This window comes from Mercenaria mercenaria, unplaced genomic scaffold, assembly GCF_021730395.1.
Source record: "Mercenaria mercenaria strain notata unplaced genomic scaffold, MADL_Memer_1 contig_948, whole genome shotgun sequence".
Lineage (NCBI taxonomy): Eukaryota > Metazoa > Mollusca > Bivalvia > Venerida > Veneridae > Mercenaria > Mercenaria mercenaria.
The window spans coordinates 53836-66507 of NW_026463866.1; the positions used below are offsets into that span (position 1 = coordinate 53836).

Genomic DNA, 12672 nt, shown 5'->3' on the forward strand with positions numbered 1-12672 from the left:
AATCAAAGAAAGCAACTAGTAGGATCTGGAGTGATTAAATTAACACAAAAACAGAAACAAAATGGCGGGTTCCTGGGTATGCTGGCTGCTAGTCTAGGAATACCTTTGATTACATCTTTGTTAAGTGGTAAGGGACATGGTCAGGGTATACAGATTGATTCTCAGAGAAGACCTTACAGACGAATTCCTATAGTAAAAAAAAAAATAAAATTTATAAACAAACCTATTTCTAACTTTGAAATTGAACAATGGGTAAAACAACTCGGTGTAACAAACTTTAGGGGAGTATTTAGTAGAAATAATTTATTAAATTTATTAAAATTAAAAGTAAAGGACGAGTGTGGAATTATAAATTTGGACGACTCTGCTGGACCTGGAACACATTGGGTTTGTTATATTGGTAAAATATACTTCGATCCATTTGGACTTCCTCCACCAAAGGAAGTAATTAATTATATACCTGGATGTAAGTCCCCGGGGGCTGAAAGCCCGCCTGGGGTTAAGTATAACAACATACAATATCAAGACAAAACAAGTATGCTTTGCGGATACTATTGTTTATTTTTCATTAAAATGTTACAAGATGGTATAAACATTTATGATTTATTGTATAAAATACTAAAAGTTAACAATCAAAGAGTAAATGAACAAACAATTATAAATTATTTTAATAAAATGAGTTAAAATGTATTAAAATGTACCAAGAACGTAATATTCTTTACTACTAACAAAAATGTACCATAAACGTTATATTCCATACTACTCCCAAAAGCGTATATGGAAGTGACGTGCGTTTACACTGTAAACGTTACTATAAATAGAAGTATAGATATATAAAAATAAACTTGAACGGAAGTGACGTGCGTTTACAGTGTAAACGTTACTATAAATAAATGTATAGATATATAGAAATTCCACTAATGTTAAAAATAAAATTGAACATGGTATACGGAAGTGACGTGCGTTTACAGTGTAAACGTTACTATAAATAAATGTGAACATTGTACATGGAAATTCCACTAATGTTAAAAATAAACTTGAACGGAAGTGACGTGCGTTTACAGTGTAAACGTTACTATAAATAAATGTGAACATTATACATGGAATCCTTACATAGATTTCTACTGTTAAAAGCTGATTTTGTTACCAATTCAACTCTGTACATATTTCTTCGATTAATTTCCTATTTTTGATTAAAGTTCCAGTGTTTAAAGCACACTTCAATAAATTCTTATGTTTCTCAATTAATTCATAAACTAAAGCCAGGTTTCGACAGTAGGAATCTGTGTAATGTACACCTCTGCGATGAAAATAAAGTCCCAGATTACAATCCTTTGGGCAAACTGATCTTAAATTTTTAATAATAAATCCAATCTGATGTGTACAATAAACAATATTCCGTTTGTTTCTGTATATCTGCTTGTCTAAATTTCTAATGCTTTCAATACATTTGTCCTCGCTTGAAATATCCACATTAAAATTTTCTAAAACCTCCTCTTGTCCGAATGATTTCGTAATTTCTTCTTTAAGCTTTTCTTTTAACGTACTCCTTGTTTGTCACTTTGTTGGCTTACATGTATCAACCAGTTTCTTGTAATACTTTGAACTGAATGTTGTAACCCATTCTTGGCATACAAAATCTTCTTTGTAATTATCTTTTTAATGGGTTGTTAATTCCGTCAAATCTTTTAACAGGTCTGCTGTTGTATTTTTATCCCTAAAAAGAAACACAATCTAAAGAATTACATAAGTATAAGCAGGTAAAAATAAATTTATCTCTAAGAAACACAAAATAATATTTCTAAAGTTAGTGAATGAGATCCGTCAAAGATCTGCTAAAGCTTGAACATAGTGGCGTAAATGTGTTTTGAAAAGTACTTACATTGTAATCGTTTTCCTTGTTTCTGTTCTATTGTTGTGTGTATTATGAGTCGCAAAGAATGTTCTGGTGTTAATCGATTAGGTTTGTGTTGTAAAATACGACCATTTTTCAGAAAATATCACGTAAATCCCATATAACATTTTCAGATAATACGATAAAACGGAAGTGAAGGAAATATGTCAGTTATTTATAACCGGTCCGAAAATACGTGAAAACGAAAGTAAAGTAAATATATCAGTTATTTATAGCCGGGTTTTCCGAAAATACGGGAAAACGAAAGTAAAGTTAAAACCTGTGGATTTTAAATTGTCCGGCATTAGTTGGTTCGGACCGAGGATTAAAGGTCAAATGGGGTCAAAAACGCCAAAAACATCATGTTTCTAACTACTATGGGTTCTAGAATTATTGCCCTATAAAGGTCCAGAATTTGCTATTTTTGTGCGTCAACAATTTCTTGTCTGCATGATAGTGGGTTCATTTATGATTTTATTTTAACCAAACTTGCACACAACTTGTATCACCATAAGATCTTGGTTCCTTTCTTAAACTGGCCAGATCCCATTATGGGTTCTAGAGTTATGGCCCCTGAAGTGCCAAAATTAGCTATTTTGACCTTGTCTGCACAATAGCAGCTTCATTTATTATTTGATGTTTACCAAACTTGCACACAACTTGTATTACCATAAGGTCTTGGTTCCATTTTTAGACTGGCCAGATTCCTTCATGGGTTCTAGAGTTATGGCCCCTGAAAGGGCCAGAATTAGCTATTTTGACATTGTCTGCACAATAGCAGCTTCTTTATGATTTGAATTTAACCAAACTTGCACACAACTTGTGTCACCATAAGATCTTGGTTCCTTTCTTCTACTGGCCAGATTCCATTATGGGGTTCCAGAGTTATGGCCCTTGAAAGGGCCAAAATTAGCTATTTTGACCTTGTCTGCACAATAGCAGCGTCATTTATGATTAATTTTGAATTTAATTAAACTTGCAGAAAACTTGTGTCACCATAAGATCTCAGTTCCTTTCTTGAACCGACCAGATTCCATTATGTGTTCCAGAGTTATGGCCCCTGAAAGAGCCAAAATTAGCTTTCTTGACATTTTCTGCACCATAGCAGCTTCATTTATAATTTGATTTTAATCAAACTTGCACAAAACTTGTGTCGCCATAAGATCTCGGGTCCTTTCTGGAACTGACCAGATCCCATACTTTGTCTGCATGTCTGTCTACCTGCTTGAAATATGTTTTTCTAACTCTAATGCTTTTTCTACTTGTACTACCACAACCTCTACCTTCTGTATACTCCACCGTTGTTAAAGTTCCTCTTGCTGTTATGACAAAAAATCAAGTTGTATCAGTTCAAGAAATTTGATAAACAGTGAAGAGTTGCAGTGGATTTTTAAGTCATACAGAATCTTCATCATCCGCTGGTAAAACATTGAAAAGCTTTTTCCATGATTGCTGTGATGACTGGGATGATGTCTTTGAGGACAGAAAATGAATTATCCAAGTTGGCATCGGATGATTGTAAAATCATTTCACGAGAGTCTGTAAACAAGTTTTTCATTTATCCAGCTTGCTTATGGAAGGTCGGGGATTCCATGTGCCTGCTCGTGATAAAATAATTCACAGTAGGGATCTTCCCCTTCCGCCATCATCAAAGTTCAGCGTTATATGACCTTTTTGTGTCAATTTGCCACTAAACCAAACTCATTCATTCCACCATCAAGTGACCTGTAATTGAGTTGTGCAAAGCTAAACACAAGAAAAACAACAAAAAATAGCTTGGGTGGTGTTTATTCACTTACTTTTTAATTAGTAAGATGTATGATTACTTTCATTGACAATGCTAATCTTTACAGAATTATATATCTTTGATGAAGGTTTGTTAATTAGAAAAGGGACTTTGTTTTTACTAGAACAAATGTGTATACCAACTTTCCATTGCACCTACAGGGTCAGTAACTCTTGATATTGATCAATGATTTAGATTGTAAAGTTTTGAAAATGTATATTTCCATTGCTTGTAGAAAACAACATATATGTTTTAAAAATCAGTTTATTGATTGTTTCCAATTAAATTTACATTTTGGTGTTCTTTTAGAAAGTGACGGTGACTGTAAACTGGCCATGAGTCAAGTTGATGATGACAGACATAACACCAGAGACAGCATTGTTCAGGGATCAGAAATTGACATTAATGATAACTGGGTACAGGAGTCTGGAGTTGGTGATAGTGATGCTGATCCAAACTATCAAGCAGACACAAGTGATGTCGATGATGATGAGGAGGAGGATGATGAGGATGTCGATGATGATGGCTTAAGTATTGGTAGCAATGATGATGACTTTGTATTGGATTCAGAACCTGACAGTAAAGATACATGTAGTGCTATTTATCCACAGCTCTGTCCAGAGAAGGTAGTGACAGTTCAGTCTTCAAAGAAAAATTCAAGAAGCAATCGCGATAATAAAAAACATGCTTGTTTCTTCTGTGAAAAGCTGTACCCAAACATTGCCAGACATTTGACAAACACACATTCAGATCAGCATGAAGTTGCTAAGATATTGATATTACCATTAAAAAGTAAAGAACGTAGATTTGCTTGGGAGGAACTTGTAAACAAGGGGGATTTTCTCACAATTATGAAGTCTTTGAAAAAGGATGTGGAACAATAATTCCAAAGTATAGGGCTAAAAGTCAGGTTGAAGATGTACAAAGTCTAATACCGTGCCATTCTTGCAGAGGGCTCTACAAGAAAACAGAATTATGGAAACATCAAAAAATCTGTAAGGCACGGAAATCTGAAGTTCTGGAATCACAACATGTCAGAGCAGGACAACTATTGATGCCAAAGAGTCATGCAACAAAGGAACTCTTTGAAAATGTCATAGTTAATATGAAAGATGATAAAATAAAGCGGACAGTTGAGTCAGATAATTTAATTCTGCGTCATGGGAACGCTTTGTATGAAGAAAAGGGACATGAAATTCATGACCACAATTACATTTCTGGTAAACTTAGAGAACTTGGTAGGCTCCTACTTACAGCTAGAGATATTGATACTGACATAAAAAGTATTCTGGATTTGATGAAAGCCTCAAAATGGGATTTGCTTATTGCGGCTGTTAGGAATGTTGCTGAATATGATGAGAAGACTCATCGATTTGGTATTCCATCATTAGCAAGAAAATTTGGTCACAGCATGAAAAGATGTGCTGAAATGGAATATTTCGATTGCTTGAAAAACGAGGACTTTGAAAATGGAAGTGTAGCAAAAACTTTCATAGAAATGTATGATTTGAAATGGAGAAAATCCATCGGTTCATTTGCTTATGCTACACTAGAAGAGAACAAGTATAATAGGCCACAGCTTCTGCCATTAGTAGAAGATGTTGTTAAGCTCAACAAGTATTTTGAGGAAAATATGAAAGTTCTGTGTGTCCAGATTGAAAGAAATCCAAGAGAATATTATCCAAAGTAAGTAAGAATCTGTCTTGCACTTATAATTCTTTTCAATAGGAAAAGAAGTGGAGAAGCTCAAAAAATGACCATAAAAGGTTTTCGAGATGCTAAAACTGGAGGACTAGTGGATGACTCTTTAAAAAGATCATTGACTGTATTTTAGCAGAAATTGTGCCAGTCGCATCTGAGGGTTGAAACAAAGTGGAAAAGGGGCAGAAAGGTGACAGCCTTGTTAACAACGAAAATGGTATCTTGTTTAAACATACTTTTGAAATATAGAGATGCAGCTGGTGTCAGCAATGAAATGTACCTGTTTGCAAGACCTGGTAGTGCTGAGCATCCATACAGAGGAAATGATGTGTTGAGGGAATTTGCTGGTAAAAGCAATTTGAAGCGTCCGGATTTGATAAGATCAACAAAGCTTAGAAAGCAACTGGCTACAATGGCTCAGATCCTCATTCTCAAGGACAATGATCAGGATATATTAGCAGCCTTCCAGGGACACGATATCCGCGTGCATAGGGAGTTTTACCGGCTCCCTGAGAGTACATTACAGGTGGCGAAGGTCTCCAATTTACTGCATTGCCTTAACAATGGCACAATTGACAAGTACAGAGGATTAGATTTTGACAGCATAGACATAGACTTTGAAAATGAAGGTATCTTTGATACATTTTTTTTGTGCCACATATTATGAATCATTTTATTTCTTGGTCACTATATTTATTGGTTTTTGACCAAAAGAGCTATTTTGTGAGGATATTTAGAAGTGGGTGGTTGCAGCTTCTGAACAGCCTACCCCCTTAGTACAATAGGTAGAGCGTTGGTCAATGGATTGCAGGGTCGTGAGTTCAATCCCTGGGCGGGGCGTATGTTCTCCCTAACAATTCGATAAACAGCAGTGTGTCTGAAATCATTGTTCTCCCTCTCTTATTCATGTGGGAAAGTTGACAGTTACTTGTGGAGAATAGGTTTGTACTGGTACAGTAACTACCCACTGTTACATGACTGAAATGTTGTTGAAAAATGGCGTTAAACCCAACACAAACAAACAAATCAGCTTCTGAACATTAATGTATGACCCATGTAATAATGTACCTCCTTTTGAAGAGTATTCAATTCCTACAATAAGCCTAGTTTGACTTGGGTTTTTAGGGGGCATAGGTTCAAGCACCAAGGGGACAAAACGTTTGTTATATTACTTTTATCTATTAAGTTTTTACTTTTTAGCTCACCTGAGCCAAAGGCTCATGGTGAGCTTTTATGACCGCTCAATGTCCGTCGTGCGTCTGTCGACATTTTCTAAAAAAATCTTCTTCTTCAAAACCACTGAACAGAATTACATCAAACTTCACAGGAATGATCCTTTGGTGTGCTCCCCTTTCAAAATTGTTCAAAGAAATGAATTCCATTTAGACCTCTGGTTGCCATGGCAACCGAAAGGAAAAACTTAAAAAATCTTCTTGTCCAAAACCGCAAGGCATAGATATTTGGCATGTGACAATATCTTATGGTCCTCTATAAAGATTGTTCAAATTATGCCCCTGGGGTGAAAAGAAGCCCCACCCCGGGGGTCCCAAGTTTTACATAGACATATAGGAAAAAAAAAATTAAAAAATCTTCTTGTCTAAAACCACAAGACCTAGGCCTTCGATATTTAGTATGTAGCATTACCTTGAAGTCCTCTGCCCTGGGGGGTCTCAAATTTCACATACACTTATATAGGAAAAAAAAACTAAAAATCTTCTTGCCTGAAACTGCAAGGCCTATGCTTTTGATATTTGGTATGTTGCATTGCCTTGTGGTCCTCTACCAAAATTGTTCAAATTATGCCCCTGGGGTGAAAAGAGCCCCTGCCCTGGGGTCCCAAATTCAACATAGACTTATATAGGGGAAAAAAATCTTGTCTGAAAGTTCAAGGCCTATGCCATTGATATTTGATATGTAGCAATGCATAGTGGATGTCTAACAAGATTGTTCAAATTATTCCTCTGGGTGAAAAGAGGCCCCGCCCTGGGGGTCACTTGTTATATGAGTTTTATAGGAATAAATACTTAAAAATTATCAGATCATATTTCCTAGACTGATTATAATTACCTGATGACCCCAAGTGATTGTAATGTTAAAGTTTGCGTACCACCCCAAATATTTTCAAAGTCCATTGAGATATTGCTTTCATATTTTACATACTTGTTTACCATCATGACCTCAGTCTGTAAAAAGGAGGAGGCAACTCTATCAAGCATTTTGACTGAATTATGGCCCCTTTTCGACTTAGAATATGCTTATTGTAATGTTAAAGTTTGCGTACCACCCCAAATATTTTCAAAGTCCATTGAGATATTGCTTTCATATTTTGCATACTTGTTTACCATCATGGCCCCAGTCTGTAAAAAGGAGGAGACAACTCTATCAAGCATTTTGACTGAATTATGGCCCTTTTTCGACATAGAATATGCTTATTGTAATGTTAAAGTTTGCGTACCACCCCAAATATGTTCAAAGTCCATTGAGATATTGCTTTCATATTTTGCATACTTGTTTACCATCATGACCCCAGTCTGTAAAAAGGAGGAGGCAACGCTATCAAGCATTTTGACTGAATTATGGCCCTTTTTCGACTTAGAATATGCTTATTGTAATGTTAAAATTTTGCTCATAGCTTATATTATACTATCAAGCACTGAGAATAGTCGAGCGCGCTGTCAACTGACAACTCTTGTTCAGTGTTGCAGTTAGATTTCTGTCTCATTAAATCCTTTAACTTGAGGCACCCTAGAAGATATGATATTCACAGTTTTATTTTATATTTTAAAATTGTTTAACAATAGTTTGACATTTCTTTTGTCAAAATTAATGGTATAATTAATTCTATGGAAACGTTTTGCACAGTGGCCATCACTTCGAAATTTGTCTCTATCTGAGCTTGAGGAAATATCATGAATCATTTAAACTTTATAAAAAAAACGGCATCATGTAAAAGTTTAAATTTGCATACAAGTCTCTCACTGGTGTAACATTGTTTTGAAAATTTGAAATATTCACCATTACAGTGTCCGACAAATTTATAACTTGGCTAGTAGCCCAGCATTTTTTTTGTAGTTGCCCAGAAATTTAAACCCAGGAAGTATAAACTTGCTATATCCGAACTCGACTTACTGAGATGTGAGAATCAAAGGGGTCAGCAACAATTTTTACAATGTTTATTTAATAAATTTAAAAACATCAAAATAAACCAGTGTGTTTGTATCCAGTTTCGCAGAGACATTCCTATCATATTAGTCTACATATATATGAATGACAATAAATGTTTATTTTGATGTTGATATTGTCCAAATATTGTTATAGCACTAGACCCCTCTGGTTAAGAAAGTGGTAAATGATATCTTCCCAAAAACCAGTATCAGAGCTTACAAAGTGTTTTTACATGACTTATATTTTTGTCAAACCATTCATGCCTTTTTCTTAAAAAAAAAATGTCATCAAGGATGTCAACTTATGAATATGAAATTGTGGAGGGCCTTAATTGTTTTAACTTTGAAACCAAGATCATTTTACAACATAATAAAAAGATCTGCGTTAGGTCACACTGTAAACTAATATTTGTCAAAATTCATGTTATATTGATTAGGTCTTCCGTCAATAAGTCTGTAAAAAACATACCCAAAATGTATTATCTGGATACTGGTACACTTTCGGAATGTCATGTGAAAGTGGCTTTTGCTCAGTTTACTTGACTCACTAAGGTAAACCAGAGATAGTTCCTCAAATTTTGATGTTACTTATCCTAAAAAATTACTGTGATAACTTTCTTTGACGGACAAAAATATAGAAAATTTGCATACGAGTTTACGACACCGGGTGTAATTAGAATCATGAACGGACATTCTAAACTTACCTTTGCTTTCGAAATTCATTAAAATTTGTGGATTTTCTAGTTGAAATTACGGTAGGATTAGACTGCTTAGATATATACTTGTTATACTGAACGATGGTCTAATTTAAAGCTTGCATGAAGAAATCTTTATAATGTTCTTACAGAGCACTTTTCACGTGCTCGGTAATCAGCTGGCCACTTACGGATAATTTATTAATTGGTGAGTTTTTAGCAGTTCATAGGATCTATCAATTAATATTAGCACTTCCTTGATTCTTATTACCTGTATGCACTCGCCGTGACGTAATTTGTTGATAAAAAATCAGCGAGATTCTGCAGCAACTGTTGAAATTATCGATAATGGGCAGGGCTAAACGCTTAACTAGTTTGAACCGGTTACAACAAGATAATCATTACACATGGTCAGTTGTTGTTTATTGCAAGTTATAATCAAGTAAATGATGGGATGTTGATTTTGTAAAATATACAATGACAGGGCTACTGATGCTTTAAATTTATGGTTGCCCGGCGGTCTTACGTCTAGATATTTTTGGTAGCCTGACAAACATTTCTGGTAGCCCGCGGGCTTCGGGCATTGATTTGTCGGACACTGCATTACGTGGGTCATACCTTAAATTAATTAATGGTAATTTAACTTATTCAATTGAAATATATTTTGTGGGTGATTTAACCATAAATCTGTGAAAATTAGTCCCTGACAAATGACAAATGTCAAATATTTTACTGTAGTGGAAATTCATATTACACAATTTGATTTTAGCTTGAATGAGCTAAGAAACTAGTGGGGTGAGCTATTCTAAAAACTCACTGTCTGTTCATGCATACACTTCTTTAGATGACATCTTTTCTAAAACTACTGAATTACTCTAAATTTGCTCAAGTTCTTTCAATGATTTTAGCCTTTTTCTGGGGTCACCAGAGCTAAGTAATAGTTATAGTATGTGTGAGAGTGTGTTACCAGGATATATCAGAGCTAGGGGTACATCGAGGGTATTTTTCTCTGCACATATCGTCGAGGCCGGTAGGCCGAGACAGATATGTGCAGAGAAAAATACCGAGATATATCCTTGTAACACACGAGCATTACATATTATAACTGTTTTATCGCGTAGTTTTATCATTAAAATTTATATATTCTTTTCATTTAAATTTGTTTATTATTATTTTTATTCTTTTGATTCCCTTTCTGCATCTCCTGACTTAAACACTAAAACGCATCATTTGAAGGTCACTAGGTCATTATAATAGAAAAATATTGTTGTACCCCCCGACAACAAAGTTGTAAGGGGGGTGGTATACTGGTTTCAGGTTGTCTGTCTGTCTGTCCGTCTGTCCGTAGACGCAGTCGTGTGCGCACCATCTCTCCTTATCCCCTTGACACAGTTTAATGAAACTTCACACAAGTGATCAGTACCAACAGTAGTTGTGCATGGGGCATGTTAGGTTCTTTTAGAAAAAAAATTGCAGAGTTATGGGACTTTGTTTTTTTGTTACTATACGAGGGGTGTTCAATAAATACCCGGAAAAGTGCTCTCATTTCTTTATTTCTAGTCTCATTTTGCTAAAATTTAAAAATATGACGGATATGAACATACTGAATTCAAATACCTAAATTACAGATTTCAGAACATGCACAATATTTATTTGTCGTCTCCTAGGCAACGCCATCACTTCAAAAGCGGCCCAACGTCATTATGATGCTGTCATATCACATTCAATTAATCAATACTACTCGTGATTACCATTGATTCAATGTTTATCACCATTAAATGCATTTTACACCTTCCTAAGAATAAATAAATACTGTTCATATGATGTTCGTGTCGTATTGGAGAAATTGTACTCTGAACTGATGCCCTATCAAGGAGCTCTTTAATTTATTAAATGTGACTGAACGTTATTTTTCATGTCTGTAACACAAGTCGTCAGCTTGACCACTTTTAAACGTCACGTCCCACTAATAAAATTTTGTTTTCTTCAGGGCATTGTCCCTTAAACCTTTTTCAGCATAGCATTTGTCTCTTTCCTTGATTTTCGATTCAAAACACAAAATGTTATCTCACATCTCCGTTCAACACTGATTTTCAAGCGACGACCAACTCAATATGCCTGCCAAATAATTTAATGATGTCACATTTATAATTTGACATTATTGGCGTAACGCTTACTTTTCATATCAATATTCACCCAATTTAAGAAAAGGTAGCTTGAAAACTAGGTAAGTGGCAAGTAATGTTTTAGCGCATGTAAAATAGAAAAAGAGACAGAATTGGGCCGGATGACGTCACATGACGTTGCCATGGGGACTCGCATTTACTTATTATTTATCCAAAGACAATCTAATTTTGACATAACAACTCAGTATTCCCTAATCTACATTTTGTAGCATTTTCATTTATTTTTGATGATACATGAAGAATTGAGAGCACTTTTCCGGAAATTTATTGAACGCCCCTCGTACTATATACATAGACACAATCTTGTGCGCACCATCTCTCCTCATCCCCTTGACACAATTTAATGAAACTTCACACAAGTGATCAGTAACAACAGTTGTTGTGCATGGGGCATGTTAGGTTCTTTCAGAAAAAAAAAATTGCAGAGTTATGGGACTTTGTTTTTTTTTTGTTACTATACTATATACATAGACACAATCTTGTGCGCACCATCTCTCCTCATCCCCTTGACACAATTTAATGAAACTTCACACAAGTGATAAGTAACAACAGTAGTTGTGCATGGGGCATGTTAGGTTCTTTCAGCGACAAAAATTGCAGAGTTATGGGACTTTGTTTCTTGTTAACATACTATGTACATACAGTCTGCAAATGCAATCTTGTGCGTGCCTAATCTACCAAACCCTTGCACACAATTTAATGAAACTTCACACAAGTGATCAGTACCAACCCTAGTTGTGCATGGTGCATGTTACATTCTTTTAGATAAATATTCTGCATAGTTATGGGACTTTGTTTTTCGTTACTATACTGTATACATACAGTCTATATACATACGGTCCACATAATTATGCAATCTTGTGCGCGTCAAATTGCAATATACTGTGTCAGTGCATGCGGGGGGGGGGGGGGGGGGGGGGGCGTACATTCATCACCTTTAGTGATAGCTCTAGTTTAGTCTCTTTTTGTGTGATAATCATAAATCTTTGTCATGTTGTTTTCTCTTTAAGGCTAAAAAAAATGAGGTACCTCAGGTCAAAAACTAGGTCACTATTTTAAAACATAGAAATCTGTAGAAAATGATCTTTGTGATACTTTAAAATAAAATATAAATTGGCCAGTTGACTGAAAAACTAGGTCACTTAAGATCAAATCATTGAAAAAGACTTGGTTTATGATCTGCCTGATCTACTGATTATTCTCTATTAATTGGAGTGTCGTGCAGAAATGTTCCTTTGGCCTTATG

The 12672-nt window shown here is 35.2% G+C and overlaps 1 pseudogene; it reads left to right on the forward strand.

The window, feature by feature from the left end:
- Nucleotides 1–248: 248 nt before the first annotated feature.
- Nucleotides 249–6105, forward strand: LOC128555019 (uncharacterized; annotated as a pseudogene).
- The last annotated feature ends 6567 nt before the right edge of the window (nucleotides 6106–12672 follow it).